Here is a 15,006-nt window from a genome sequence, read left to right on the forward strand (position 1 = left end):
TGGACTGTAGCTCACCAGGCTTCTCTGTCCATCGGATTCTCCAGGCAAGAGTACTGAAGTGGGTTGTCATTTCCTTCTCCAGGGGATCTTCCCAACCCAAGGATGGAACCCATGTTTCCTGCATTGGCAGGCAGATTCGTTACCTCTGAGTCACCAGGGAAGCCTATTATGTGATGGTAGAAATGGTCATTAATTTTCCAAACATGATTTTATTTAAAAGCAAGAATTTTCTTCGACTTCTGTTATGCAGATGTATTCCTTTCTCCCCACATTCTCAACTCTCAAATTCTTAAGCACGGAAGTTTTGTGTTTTTTTTTTCTTTTTAATTTAGAAAAGCATCAAGAGAACTTTACAAGCTTTTCTTCAATTCATTTCAGTTCAGTTGCTCAGTCATGTCCGACTCTTTGCAACCCCATGAACCGCAGCACTCAAGGCCTCCCTGTCCATCACCAACTCCCGGAGCTCACCCAAACTCATGTCCATTGAGTCAGTGATGACATCCAATCATCTCATCCTCTGTCGTCCCCTTCCCCCCCTGCCCTCAATCTTTCCCAGCATCAGGGCCTTTTCAAATGAGTCAGCTCTTCACATCAGGTGGTCAAAGCACTGGAGTTTCAACTTCAACATCAGTCCCTCCGATGAACACCCAGGACTGATCTCCTTTAAGGTGGACTGGTTGAATCTCCTTGCAGACCAAGGGACTCTCAAGAGTCTTCTCCAACACCACAGTTCAAAAGCATCAATTCTTTGGTGCTCAGCTTTCTTCACAGTCTAACTCTCACATCCAAACATGACCACTGGAAAAACCATAGTCTTGACTAGACAGAACTTTGTTGACAGAGTAATATCTCTGCTTTTTAATATGCTGTCTAGGTTGGTCATAGCTTTCCTTCCAAGGAATAAGCGTCTTTTAATTTCATGGCTGCAGTCACCATCTGTAGTGATTTTGGAGCCCAGAAAAATAAAGTCAGCCACTGTTTTCACTGTTTCCCCATCTATTTGCTATGAAGCGATGGGACCAGAGGCCATGATCTTAGTTTTCTGAATGTTGAGTTTGAAGCCAACTTTTTCACTCTCCTCTTTCACTTTCATCAAGAGGCGCTTTAGTTTTTCTTCACTTTCTGCCATAAGGGTGGTGTCATCTGCATATCTGAGGCTATTTGTATTTCTCTCAGCAATCTTGATTCCAGCTTGTGCTTCTTCCAGTCCAGCATTTCTCATGATGTACTCTGCATATAAGCTAAATAAGCAGGATGACAATATACAGCCTTGACATACTCCTTTTCCTATTTGGAACCAGTCTGTTATTCCATGTCCAGTTCTAACTGTTGCTTCCTGACCTGGCATACAGGTTTCTCAAGAGGCAGGTCAGGTGGTCTGGTATTCTCATACCTTTCAGAATTTTCCACAGTTTATTGTGATCCACACAGTCAAAGGCTTTGGCATAGTCGATAAAGCAGAAGTGGATGTTTTTCTGAAACTTTTTTGCTTTTTCAATGATCCAGCAGATGTTGGCAATTTGATCTCTGGTTCCTCTGCCTTTTCTAAAACCAGCTTGAATATCTGGAAGTTCACGGTTCACGTATTGCTGAAGCCTGGCTTTTCTTAAGTGGTTCAAATACTCCCTTTACTGCAGAAGAAACACATCTTTTGTATTTTAAGTCTGAAGTGGCAGCTGTAGACAGAGATAGTATTGCCTTTAGCACCAAACTACTCCAGTCAAAGGGCTATTGTGTAACCTGCTTATTTTGAATGTATTAAACAAGGAGAGAAAGACTTAGTTCTATCTGCCTCCGGCAAAAACTGTTTACTCACAAAGCCAGATATGGTAAGAGGATTTGAAGGAGAGAGACAAATTACAAAGCTAAAAGTCACTATTAGCATCTAAATGACAATAATAATAGAATGCAGAGATAGGCCATGACTGTCTTCGCAGTTGTAGCAAATGTCCAGATTTCTACTGAAAGTGTCCTTAGGTAAATATGGAACCTCCTTTCCCAAGTTAAGGGGTCAACCTAGGAAAGGATGTTAAGTTCCTGGCAACCATGTCAAAACTTGAGCTAGTCTCATAGCTCTTGTTCCCAGTTGCAAAGTGTAAAGTGAAGGAAGGGACGCAGAGAGATGCTCATGTCCACATGAGCCTCTAGAAGTGGTGATCACTCTCTGAGCTCAAGAATTCAATTTCAAGTTTTTATAGTCAATTGAAATTGTTAAGTTTTTGTTCTTATTATTCCTCAGTCTAAAATGCTCTCCACCCTCCTTTTCATCATAGCAAATTCTTGCTTATCTTCAGTTTAAATATTGTTTATGTCAGACAGCGCTTCCCTAGTGATTGCTGCTCTCCTTTAAATTAGGTGAACTCCTGCTAGAGCCTCTGGAGCATCAAGTATTGATCCCAACAAAGTATTTATGACACATCTGTTCCTGCTTAGGGATTGTCTGTCTTTCTGATGGTAAAGTTCATGAGGGCAACGACTCTACTTTCCACACCATTTTAAACAAGGACTTAGTACATTTGAAGTGATATACAGAGCTTTGTTTTTGTTCTCAGTCTATTCAGAGAGAAGAGAAATTGTGAAATATTTACATCCATAATGTCCTTTTTGGGGGCTATCTATTTATATATACTGTGCCGTGCTTAGCTGTGTCCGACTCTTTGCAACCCCATGGACACAGGCTCCTCTGTCCATGGGGATTCTCCAGGCAAGAATACTGGAGTGGGTTGCCATGCCTTCCTCCAGGCAAATCTTCCCAACCCAGGGATTGAACCCAGGTCTCCTGCCCTGCAGGAGGATTCCTTACCATCTGAGCCACAGGGAAACCCAAGAATACTGTAGTGGGTAGCCTATCCCTTCTCCAGGAGAACTTTCCAATCCAGGAATCAAATTGGAGTCTCTTGCATTAAAGGTGACTTCTTTACCAGCTGAGGTACCAGGGAAGTCCCTATTTATATGCATTTACATATTACTGCATAGTTTGAATTAACCTTTACATACTAAATTTATGTCACATCTACTTTTGTCTTACTTCCAGTTTTGTTTGTTTTTCTTCTTAGTTCCTATCTGCTTTGTCCTCCTCTGTCCCCAGAGGCTATTCCAGGACAGCGCTTTCTAAAATTCCAAAGCTCTTTGTATTTCAGAATTTGGGAGTTCTTGTTTTACATGTTTATTTCTAGAAAACTGTGCTTCCGGGAGTTCTGAGGTCTGTGGCTTCAGCATCAAGGTCATGGGAAAATCCTTGTTGTTCAGAAGGAGATTCCTGGAGCCCTCCAATGAAGATGTGCAAATCCTCTGCTGGGTAGTAGTAGAAAAGCCAAATGGTGATCACCCTTGTTTAGAATATGTCTCCCTGAAATAGATCATCTCAACAGGAAATTACATCTAAAGTGTCCGCTTTGTTTCAGAATTTACTTCTACTTTTCCTAGTAGTGACAAATTATTTAAAAGGAAAGCATAGAATGAGCATTGTTAGGAAGGAACTGAAGCAGGACAAAATTAGGAAATAAGACAAAACATTTCCTTCAAGTGTGCTGAAGTCTTCTGGTCCAAATTATTCAGAATAAACCTGTAGACCAATCAGTGAACTCCGAGGAAAAGAAAATGTTTAAGAGAAACATGCATAACTATGAGTGTACTTGTACTCCAGAGATAGAAAAGTGAATCCTGATTTAGAGACTAATAAGCTTGCTGTTTATCTTTAGCAAGATTCTACAATTGAACATTATATTGCCAATTTATGTGCAGTTCGGTCAGATATCTTGCCTTTGTCCCAAAGGAGTTGGTTAAAATCAAGTTTTGTCAGACAGAAAACACTATGTCAGGTGAATGCCAAAAAGGAATTCAATTTTTATTTCAGTAAAGATTTAACAAAGTTTGTTATCATATGATTAAGAACCAGAATGTAAACTGATTACATGATTACATGAAAACACAATGAAATTGATTTAGAGCTGATTGAACAAATCTATTAAAGGGGGTTATTTAGCAGATCCACATCCTTTGGAAAGAGTAGTCTCTCTGGCATGTCAGGCACAGGATTTACTCTGCCTGGTATGTTGATGATGATTTAGTTGACATTTTTTAAAACTGCTGAAAGCACCAAGCTGGGAGGAAAAATAGGTTGGTTAATAAAATCAAGATTAAGATTGAGAAATATTTTAACTGGTGATAAATTTAATTACCTACATTTCACAAACTTATGATTAAGGACACATGTCTGAACATGAATTTTTAATAATAAGTATTCTATAGGTTGATTTAGAAAAATCAAGAAATACAAACAAGCAAATAGAAGAAAAAAATGCCAGTATGATAGCCATCAGAACTGTCTGCAAAAACTGCAACTCTTTTCAAGCTCACTGTAAGATTACACTTGCTTACTCCTTGTGAAGTGAGATGTTGTTGTTCAATTGCTCAGTCGTGTCCAACTTTTCGCAACCCCATACAGTACAGCATACCAGGCTCCTCTGTCCTCCGCCATCTCACGGAGTTGGCTCAAATTCATGTCCATTGAGTCACTGATGCTATCTAACCATCTCATCCTCTGCCGCCTCCTTCTCCTTTGCCTTCAATCTTTCCCAGCATCAGGGTCTTTTCCAATGAGTCGGCTCTTCACATCAGATGGCCAAACTACTGGAGCTTTAGCTTCAACATCAGTTCTTCTAATGAATATTCAGAGTTGATTTCCTTAAGGGTTAACTGCTTTGATCTCCTTGCTGTCCAGGAGATTCTCAAGAGTCTTCTCCAGAACCCCAATTCAAAAGCATTAATTCTTCGGTGCTCAGCCTTCTTTATGGTCTAATTCTCATATCCATACATGACTACTGGAAAAACCATAGCTTTGACTAGACAGACCTTTGTCAGCAAAGTAATGTCTCTGCTTTTAAATATGCTGTCTAGGTTCGTCATAGCTTTCCTTTCAAGGAGCAAGAGTCTTTTAAGTTTACCCTGTCCGCAGTGATTTTGGAGCCCAAGAAAATTAAATCTGTCACCATTTCCACTTTTTCCCCTTCTATTTGCCATGAAGTGATGGGACTGGGTCCCATGATCTTAGTTTTCTTAATATTGAGTTTCAAGCCAGCTTATTCACTCTCCTCTTCAAGTGAAAGTAAGACATGGCCTTATGATATTCTTTTAACAAAATAACAAAAGTCTCATGCAGTGTTCAAGCTGTTCCATCCTTTATTCCTGCCTCAGTGACAATGGAAACTCTTGGAGCCTCCATCTGGCTGTGAATGTGATGATCAAGCCCCCTCTTGTAGCCTGTGCTTGTATGTAACATGAGCAAGAACTCATCTTTTGTTGTTGAGACTTGGGTGTTGTATTAAGTCACTGTGATTTGGGATTATTTGTTACTGCTACATAACCTACTTATCATAATCTATTTTACTGATAAAACTAGTATTTCTGAACACAAGAAGAGATGTGTTTGTGGTATGTTAATTCCCAGTACAATTTTAGTACATATGTATCATACACACAGGCTCCCCAGGTAGCTCAGTGGTAAAGAATCCTCCTGCTAAGCAGGAGACACAGGTTCAATCTCTGGATCAGGAAAATGCCCTGGAGAAGGAAATGGCAACTCACTCCAGTATTCTTGCCTGGAGAATCCCATGGACAGAGGAGCCTGGCAGGCTACAGTCTGTGGTTTCCCAAAGAGTCGGACATGACTGAGCGACTAAACAACAGCAGGAGCAATCATACACACATAAGTTATAAAAATGTCACCACTCTGTTTTGTCATATAGGTTAACTTCATTATATTGTGAAGTAAATATATTTCTACAACATCAGTTTTATAGCTATGGACATTGAACTCATTACTCAACCAAATTCCTATTGTTAGAACTTTATTTTTCCTATTATATAATAATTAATCCTATAATAACACTCTTTATCACATCTTTAATATTTTTCTTAAGATAAATTTGAGACATATCATAGGAAGAATGGTTATTGCTTTATTGGGCTTTTATCATCATTTTAAAGTTATCCAAAAATAATTAACACAAGCATACAGTCCCACCAGCTATGTGTTAGAAAGCCAGTTTTGTCAGATATTTTTTGACACAGAAAATTGGATGTTTTCATTTTTACTAGTCTAATTTTGCCAGCACCTTTGATAGCTATTTTGTTTGAACATTTCATGACATGTTTGTGGGTTGTTTTATTTCTTTGTTTGTTATTCAATTATTCATAGCCTTTTTCATTTATTTTAGTTGATTCACAAGCTGTGGTTTGATACTGTCTGTTAACCCCTTTCATACATTTTGCAAGCATATTTCTCAGTTTTCGATTCTTTAATATTATCTACGATGTTTTCCATATTGAAGTTATTAAGTTTAGTTAACAAAATGTAGCAATCTTTTTTCTGTGAGACTTAGGTCTCTGGAAGTCAACTTAAGATATCTTCTCAAATCTCCAAATAAAATATAATGTTTTCCTTTAGTGCTTTTATTACATTTACATGTACATTTTTAATCCATCTAGAATTTACTGGGGAATATTAAATATAATAGGAATCTTTTCTTCCCCACTCAAAAAAAAAAAAAAAGACCTGGAATTTTTCACTGACCTAAAACACAACAGGAAAGACAAACAGACAAAAAAATTAATACAATTTTAAACTTACTTAACAAAATCTAGGACATACAATAAAGGAAGCAAATTCTTCTACTGCATTCCCTATCCATTAGACCACATCTAAAATATTTAGCTTGGGGTTTTACATCTAAATTGGGATATTGGCAAATTGGAAAATAGTCAGAGAAGGGCTGCACCAGAATGATAGTGGTTGTGGAAAGTCTGCCTTTAGAAGAATAATTCAAGGAATGCTTTGTTGGAGAAGAGATTAATGTTGATAATGAAAATTATATTCAGATTTAGGAATAACTGCCAAGAAGAAGTTTTAGATCCATTCTGCATAGTTTTAGACGTCAGTAGTTATTGCATTAAAATGTATAGCAATTATTTCACTTAAATAAAAGGAAGAATTTTGTGTCCATTAGATCAGTTCAAAAATGAGGTATTGACATTGCCACTATTGAAGGGTTTCAGACTATGACTAAATGTCATTCTATCAGGGAGTTTGTAAAGGAGATCCTTTCCTGGGTTGAGATGTGTGTGTGTGTGTGTGTGTGTGTGTGTGTCTTAGTCACTCAGTCGTATCTGACTCTGTGAGCTCAAAGTAAACTTCCAGGTTTCTCTGTCCATAGAATTCTCCAGGCAAAAATACTGAAGTTGGACCAAAAATCTCTAAGGCCCCTTCCAAAATCTAAGATTTTATGGATAATATTCAAGACTATGTTTGACTTGAAGAAAATGGCCTAATAAATAACTCTTATACCTTTCAGAAATTTAGGTTTGAGTTATGAAAATGATGTAGGTTGAGAAGATAAGACAAAGCATCTATTGAGGAGCAAAAGCATTAACTTTGGGCATTTGTGTACTAGCCCAGGCCTCACCACCCAGTAATAAGCCGTAGAGCCTTAGGCAAATCACTTATCTTGCCTAGGCTGCTATTTGTAATTCTAAAATGAGTGCAGTGAATGAAGATATCATTGCTAGGTCATCTAAGAGTCCCATCTAAGATGCTATAATTCTATGTTTAATAAATAGGTGGGATAAACTATATATCCAGGTTTCCAAATGGAAACCCAGATGTCTGTTCTAATAAAACCTGCCCATTTCAGTAGCTTATCTTACTGAGAGTCTCTACAAACAGATCCAGAGATTAAATTCAATGTTTTTGCATTCATCATTAATAAAAAATTTTAAGAATCTGTTGTGTACCAGGCATTATGCTAGTTACCAGAGATTCAAAGATGGTTAAAATGAAGTCTGCGCTCTCAAAGACCTCACATTTAGCAGTGATGACAGCCTAGTAGACTAACAATTACAATACAATGTGATAATTATGCTGAGTGTCTTTAATTACTCAAAGGTTCAAAGACATGCATCTTCTATGTAAGTCTGTAAACAGTAGGTCTCAGTTTAGTTCAGTCACTCAGTCGTGTCCAACTCTTTCCGACCCCATGAATCGCAGCATGCCAGACCTCCCTGTCCATCACCAACTCCCTGAGTCCACCCAAACTCATGTCCATCAAGTCGGTAATGCCATCCAGCCATCTCATCCTCTGTTGTCTCCTCCTCCTGCCCCTAATCCCTCCCAGCATCAGGGTCTTTTCCAAAGAGTCAACTCTTCGCATGAGGTGGCCAAAGTATTGGAGTTTCAGCTTTAGCATCAGTCCTTCCAATGAACACCTGGGACTGAGCTCCTTTAGAATGGACTAGTTGGATCTCCTTGCAGTCCAAGGGACTCTCAAGAGTCTTCTCCAACACCACAGTTCAAAAGCATCAGTTCTTTGGCGCTCAGCTTTCTTCACAGTCCAACTCTCATATCCATACATGACCACAGGAAAAACCATAGCCTTGACTAGACGAACCTTTGTTGGCAAAGTAATGTCTCTGCTTTTGAATATGCTATCTAGGTTGGTCATAACTTTCCTTCCAAGGAGTAAGCGTCTTTTAATTTCATGGCTGTAATCACATCTGCAGTGATTTTGGAGCCCAAAAAATATAAAGTCTGACACTGTTTCCACTGTTTCCCCATCTATTTCCCATGAAGTGATGGGACCACATGCCATGTTTTCTGAATGTTAAACAGTAGGTCTAGATGGTGTCTAAATACTCTTTCAGCTCTACGTCATGCACATGCTTCTGAATGAGAAGAAAGACTAGCCTTCCATACGCACTCCACCAAAGCTAATCAGATGCTGAGCAATGCCGCCAAGGCTCAAGTCAGAGAGTCAAACACAACTGCTTGTTTAAGATTAAAGATGCCTCTGGAGTCTCAATTAAGCAAACCACAAACAATCTCCATATATCCCTTCTGACAATGACCTCTGTGGACATTTTCCATAGTGCTGGCTCATCTAAGATTTCATAGTACTATATAAATAAAACCCAGAGGGACACCCTTCTGTGCTTTACTACATGGGTGCTAAGTTGCTTCAGTCGTGTCCAACTCTTTGTGATCCTATGGAACGCAGCCCGCCAGGCTCTTCTCCATGGGATTCTCTAAACAAGAATACTGGAGTGAGTTGCCATACTCTGCTCCAGGTGGTCTTCCCAACCCAAGGATCGAACCCACATCTGTTATGTTTCCTGCAATGGCAGGTTCCTACCACTAGCACCACCTGGGAAGCCCTTGTACTTTAATAACCTATTCAGTGAAGGCACATTTGGTTTTAAGGAAGGGTCTAATCATACCCCTGTGATTGCATTGGCAAAGGGTACTGATTCGAGTGATGGTTGGGGAGTGGCTTGTCTAGTATCTGAAGTTGGCCTTTGCGGGGAAAGTTATATGATCTGCCTCTTAGAGCCTGTACACTACTAGAAAAGGATTCTGATGCTGTATTTTTTATAGCACTAAGCCCTCAGATTCCCACATTATGAAACTGGGTTTTGTTTTAATCAAGAACAGAGGAAAAGAAAATACATTAGGTGACCAAAGAGAATATTTCAACTGGACCCTGACACATGTGATTGCTTCTCCCACTGCTACCTTTCAAATAAAATACATCCCCAGGTATGTAGCAGCCCAGGGAGAAAAGCGTGTCTTACAATAGTGGTCTCAGAACCACGTGCAGGCCTTGTTATAGCATGGAGTGCTGATCCACAACCCTGAGTCCTTGATTCACATGGGTCTGAAGTGGTTCCGAAGAATGTGTATTTCTACAAATTCTCAAGTGATGCTGCTGCTGATGGTGGTATAGGAACCACTGCCTTAGAAGATAGCTGATACTTGAAAAATGCTTTTGCATCTCAAAAAGCTTCCTAAGCCAACCCAAGTTTCTCTGTCCAGGAAGGTTGTCCCTAGAGAAATCTCTCAGAAATGGAATAAAGAAAAGAATGGAAATAAACATCATTAAGAGTTTTCCTGGGGCTAGAAGAAAAGATATGAATAAGTCAATGACCTTTGATGTATGCTGTAAATGGATAGCATCTACAATAGGGGAAACCAGTACCTGCTGTGAATCAGCATGGAGAAGACAAAGAAACAACCAATCAAGACATCATACTTCAGACTAAGGCTCTTTCTCAGCAATATCCTAGTTTTCCTGTTTTCTTGGTATTTATGATGTCTTCTAGAGTTGAGTTTCTGGGTCTTTATGTACTCCATGTATAACCTGAGAAGCTAAGAAATTTTTTTATTGAAGTATACTTGATATATATAATATTACATAAGTTGCAGGTATACAATACAGTGATTCACAATTTTTTAAAGGTTATACTCCATTTATGGGCTTCCCTTGTGGCTCAGTTGGTAAAGAATCGCCTGCAAAGTGGGAGACCTGGGTTCAATCCCTGGGTTGGGAAGATCCCCCTGGAGAAGGGAAAGGCTACCCACTCCAGTATTCTGGCCTGGAGAATTCCATGGACTGTATAGCCCTTGGGGTTGCAAAGATTTGGATACAACTGAGAAACTTTCACTTTATAACTTATAGTTATTATAAAATATTGGTTATATTTCTCCTGTTGTACAATATATCCTTATGGTGGTGATTTAGTTGCTAAGAAGTATTAGACTCTTCACAACCCCATTGACTGTAGCCTGCCAGGCTCCTCTGTCCATGGGATTCTCCAGTCAAAAATACTGGAGTGGGTTTCCATTTGCTTCTCCAGGGGATCTTCCCAACCCAGGGATCAAACCCAGGTCTCCTGCATTGCAGACAGATTCTTTACCATCTGAGCTATGAGGGAAGCCTATGTACCCTTGTAGCTTATTTTATACCTAATTGTTTGTACCTCTTAATCTCCTACCCCTCACTTACCCCTTCTACTGCCCTCTCTCCTCACTGGTAACTGCTAGTTTGTTCTCTATATCTGTGAGTTTGCTTCTTTTTTATTATATGCACTAATTTGTTGTCTTTTTTAGATTCCACATATATGTGATATCATATAGTATTTGTCTTTCTCTATCTGACTTATTTCACTTAGAATAAAGCCCTCCAAATCCATCCATGCGAATGGCAAATTTTCATTCTTTTTCATGGCCAAATAGTATTCCACTGTGTGTGTGTGTGTGTGTGTGTGTGTGTGTATCACATCTTTTTTATCCATTCATCTGTTGATGGACACTTGGACTGCTCTCATATCTTAAGTAATTCTTATCCTCATGACTTCAAGTTACTCTAGTTGGATGTGTTCTCTATTTAAACAACTCAATAACTCAGCACTATAGGTATTTGTTGTATTCTCTATAGCATGCTATGCTACCACAATGTCTTTAGAGAACAGTCAAAATTAAATGGCCCCTATAAATGACAGATTCTTCTTTATCTTCAGACACTTATATGCACTTGGATATCAAGGCTGGAAGTAAGGGCCTTCCCCATGGTGTCATCCATAGATTCCTTCCCTGGTGTCATGGTGTGCAACTGTGGCCAGGCACAGGCCACAGATTATAGCATTTGGGGGCTGAAACGATAATGCTCAATTTGCTTTTCTCCATTTCCAAAGACATGGCTGGTAGCCTGTGCTGATTCTGGACTTTCACTCCCCTGTTCTCTGAGGCCCTGCTTCTGGTCCTGCCATTTCTCTTCTGGCCCACTTCATCTCAAAGAAGACATAGGCACCCGCGGGAGAAAGGGGAGACATTCCACAGATACAGCCAAGAAGAAAGCGCCACCCCAGGGCAGAGCCGCTGGCAGCCCACTCAGGCAGTTTTGGGGTGGATCCAACCCTGCTGCATATTTCTCCAAAATAAGACATCCAGTTAAAGATACACCAAATTCTTCTTTTTCTAGAATCTTTAAATAAACAGTCTTTGTAGGTCCCCAAAATAAACCTTTGCGAATAAAACAGTAAATTTTTCAGTAAGTATATTATAAATAGTTGGCTAGGAATTTTCTAATCTGGAAAATATAGGAAATGGAAATGAAAGGAAAATGGGCCAAGACTCCTGGTCACAAATAGGCTTCTCACTTAAACCAAAATGATCACCTCATGCATTCTTTTTTTAAAATAATCATAATTATTATTATTCTTTGCCTGTGCCAGGTCTTATTTGTGATGCACAGGATCTTTGATCTGCATTGCTGCATGTGGAATCTAGTTCCCTGACCAGAGATCAAACCAGGGCCCCTTGCATTCAGAGTCTGAAGTCTTAACCACTGGACCACCAGGGAAGTCCCACCTCATGCATTCTGACCCAAGCAAGTCACTGGTTTCCAGGAATATAGTTGTTCAGATATTCTAGCCTCAGATGTGGTTAAAGAACAGAAGAAAGGACCTCGGGTAATGAAACTAGCAGGCAGAGAGAATCACAATGCAGTTTTTCTTTTTATTATCATTTCAAAACAGTGATTTAGATAGATATTATTTTGTTTTTTGTATCTTGTAAAAGCCATGGGGGTAAATATGCATGACTCCCCTCCTCTGACAGAAAACCAAGACCAACAAGATAGACTCAGACAAGTCAGAAGGAGACCTGGAATTTGTGGGTGTCAGTCCTGCTATTTAATGTCAAGGCCTTCATCCTTTAAAGGTTAAAAAAAAAAAAAGGCCAGGAACAGAAAATATATGTCACTATTATTTTCAATGACATTAATTTGATGTTCCTGAAGTGAAAAGGTGCCTCTAAAACATTTAAAGCAGAGACATTACTTTGCCAACAAAGGTCCATTTGGTCAAAGCTATGGTTTTTCCAGTGGTCATGTATGGATGTGAGAGTTGGACTATAAAGAAAGCTGAGTGCCAAAGAATTGAGGCTTTTAAACTGTGGTGTTGGAGAAGACTCTTGAGAGTCCTATGGACTGCAAGGAAATCCAACCAGTCCATCCTAAAGGAGATCAGTCCTTGGTATTCATTGGAAGGACTGATGTTGAGGCTGAAACTCCAATACTTTGGCCACCTGATGTGAAGAGCTGACTCATTTGAAAAGACTCTGATGCTGGGAAAGATTGAGGGCAGGAGTAGAAGGGGACGACAGAGGATGAGACAGTTGGGTGGCATCATCGACTCGATGGACATGAGTTTGGGTGGACTCCGGGAGTTGGTGATGGACAGGGAGGCCTGGCGTGCTGCAGTTCATGGGGTCGCAAAGAATCAGACACGACTGAATGACTGAACTGAACTGAACTGACTCTTGTTTACTTCTCCCCTCTAGCTACCTACTATTTTTTTCTTTCTGAAAAAAAGACTGAGGTAAGGTATTTAATAGTAAAATTGGCATGGATAAACCTACCACATAGGGATGCTCTAAAGTAAAGATTAAAAGAATAATCTATGAAAAACACCCAGCAGACAGAGTGTAGATGTTCAATCAAGAAATAACTCCTCCTTTGCTTGTTGGTAGAGGGAAAGTATTACAAGATCGTGGACAGACAAGTGTTATTATGAGAGCTATGTTAAGTTCTTCCCCTCAGTGGAGTTAAATTGGTGAGAAAGGAACACCAAGGTTTATACATCAAATCTGTCTGTGACTCTTTTGTAGACTAAATTTATTCTTCCCAATCATCATTGCAGGTTTTAGAACAAAGCCTCGATTAAAGCCATGATCCTCACAAGCGAAGAGGGCTCTCTAAACAACAAATTATACCCACAGTTCAAGGTTCTATCAGATTCCTGGCATCAGATTAGGTATTCCTTTAAAAAAAGATTGCTGTCATCAATAGAACTCCTTATTAGCCCTCTTTCTTAGAAGGTGTAATAATATACTTTCTATGAGAACTAAGTAGTCATTTGGTCAACCAACTATTAAGGAACACCATTTATATCTGGTTACACAATTAGCATGTATTTCCCTGTCTGGATGATTTTAAAGGCTATTAAGAACAAAATAGTTTTGCTCTGAGTATATATAAGTACATTTTCCATAAAATGAGAAAGAATGAAATGCTCTGCCACATACACGTTGGAAGCCACATTCTGCAGTGAATAGGAATACGATTTTGGGTTCAGATGGTCCTGAGTTCAGATTTCTTGACTAGGCTGTGGACTTGGGAAAGTTATTGAACCTTTTTGAGATACAGTTTTCTCATCTGGAGATGATAATAGCATACCTTGTAGGGTTCTTAACAATTGCATGTCAAGTCAAAGTGTAAGTTGCTCAGTCGTGTCCAACTCTTTGCAACCCTATGGACTATAGCCCGCCAGGCTTCTCAGTCCATGGAATTCTCCAGACAAGAATACTGGAGTGGGTTGCCATTCTCTTCTCCAGGGGATATTCCTGACCCAGGGACCAAACCCTGGTCTCCCGCAGTGCAGGTGGATTCTTTACTGTCTGAGCCACAAGGGAAGCCATAAAATTGCATGAGACAATGTGTATCATGTACTTATTATGCATACAGTGTCTGACCCTAAAGGAAATGAACCAGTAAACAGTGGTTAATATATTGGTTATGATTACTAATTGCGCCAAGATTGGCCTAGCTACTGTCACAGGGGCTATGTGCCTTGAGCGTTTTTGTTTGTCCTTTATCTTTAGCCAACTGAACAACTGGAGTTCCAAAGTTGGATGGAGTTCCATCACTGGAAGAGTTGCTGTGGAGTCTCCACGAGTTTAAGGAGCTTAATGGGGTCAGGAGGGTGTTGTAGGCAGTAGGAGTTAAACTTTCCCGGATCATACCATTGCCTCAGAGGTGTTTCAGCTTAGTCAGGCACCAGAAGGTGGAAACCTAGACTCCTAGTATTTATTCCTACCCAGAAATAGGCCATACCTGAGTTTTCATAATTCTGAAGGCTTTGTAGCATAGCTCTGAGTTTTCAGCCTCCCTCATCAGAAATAGAGACAACTCTCCATTTGGCAATTGACCAGGGGAGAAACTCCTGCTATTGTAGAAAATGGGATTCACTCTATTGCCCTTTGACTCCATATTGGCTCTGAAAGCCTCCTTTCCAAACAGACTTATTCATTCTCCTCAGGTAAATGTCTCTCCTCTGACAAAGACCCACACATTCAAAGTCCTTGAAAAGTTAAGTGTTTACCTCCCCACCGTTTCT

The 15,006-nt window shown here is 39.7% G+C and overlaps 1 protein-coding gene and 1 long non-coding RNA gene across 12 annotated transcripts in view; one reads left to right on the plus strand and one right to left on the minus strand.

Moving 5' to 3' along the window:
• PHLDB2 (pleckstrin homology like domain family B member 2) overlaps positions 1 to 15,006 on the plus strand; it is a 241,811-nt gene that overhangs the window by 47,136 nt on the left and 179,669 nt on the right. The window lies entirely within an intron of this gene.
• LOC112447298 (uncharacterized) overlaps positions 3,836 to 15,006 on the minus strand; it is a 36,095-nt gene continuing 24,924 nt past the window's right edge. Inside the window, exon 3 of the long non-coding RNA XR_003035375.2 lies at positions 3,836 to 4,103. This is a non-coding gene — a long non-coding RNA (uncharacterized lncRNA). The remainder of the gene's footprint in view (positions 4,104 to 15,006) is intronic.

This window comes from Bos taurus, chromosome 1 (assembly GCF_002263795.3).
Source record: "Bos taurus isolate L1 Dominette 01449 registration number 42190680 breed Hereford chromosome 1, ARS-UCD2.0, whole genome shotgun sequence".
NCBI classification, from domain to species: Eukaryota; Metazoa; Chordata; class Mammalia; order Artiodactyla; family Bovidae; genus Bos; species Bos taurus.